We start from the raw sequence: 682 nt of genomic DNA on the forward strand, positions 1-682 counted from the left end.
ATAAATGATATTTCTTTTCAGATAGACTTGCCTGGAAGTGCAGGCCTAGCGACAACCATCTACTTGATGCTGACTTAGGGATAGCATTGGTGGTTCAGTGGTAGAGTTCTTGCCTGCCATGCGGGAGGCCCGGATTCGATTCCCCGCCAATACAAGATTCCTTTGCTCCACTGAATTTGTCTGTCAATGGGCCATCTGGAAATGACTAATACAGTGATCCTGCTCGTTGCCACTTTTTCAGCCGATTCAGCAAAGTAAGTAAAGTTAGTGATCACTATATCCGGCTCCTGCACGAAAGGTCCCCGGTTTCGAAACTGGGCGGAAACCTATGACACGTTTTGGAACAACTTGTTGTTTAAACTGTACAACGTGACCATAGGTCTCTTTCAGCACTTATTGACCAAGCATGAAAGACTAATATCTGATTGTGGCTTGACACAGCATGTGTTTCCGTAGTGTAGTGGTTATCACGTTCGCTTCACACGCGAAAGGTCCCCGGTTCGAAACCGGGCGGAAACAATAAGAGGTTTTCATTATCATGTCTCAAACATCACACATGTCTGTGTGGTCTGATGTCCTGACACCGAATGACTAGCTGCTGCTGGCGATGATCAAGAGGTCTGTAACTTCTAATGTGTCCCTAAACGTGGCCCTCAGGGGGAGTACATGTGTGGTGGTGTGC

At 46.9% G+C, this 682-nt stretch overlaps 1 non-coding gene across 1 annotated transcript; it reads left to right on the forward strand.

Annotated features, from left to right (window-relative positions):
- The first annotated feature begins 446 nt into the window (after positions 1-446).
- trnav-cac lies at positions 447-519 on the forward strand. The gene has a single exon. It is a non-coding gene; the product is annotated as a tRNA-Val (tRNA).
- Positions 520-682: the final 163 nt, after the last annotated feature.

The sequence above is a fragment of the Plectropomus leopardus genome, unplaced genomic scaffold, assembly GCF_008729295.1.
Source record: "Plectropomus leopardus isolate mb unplaced genomic scaffold, YSFRI_Pleo_2.0 unplaced_scaffold57413, whole genome shotgun sequence".
Lineage (NCBI taxonomy): Eukaryota > Metazoa > Chordata > Actinopteri > Perciformes > Serranidae > Plectropomus > Plectropomus leopardus.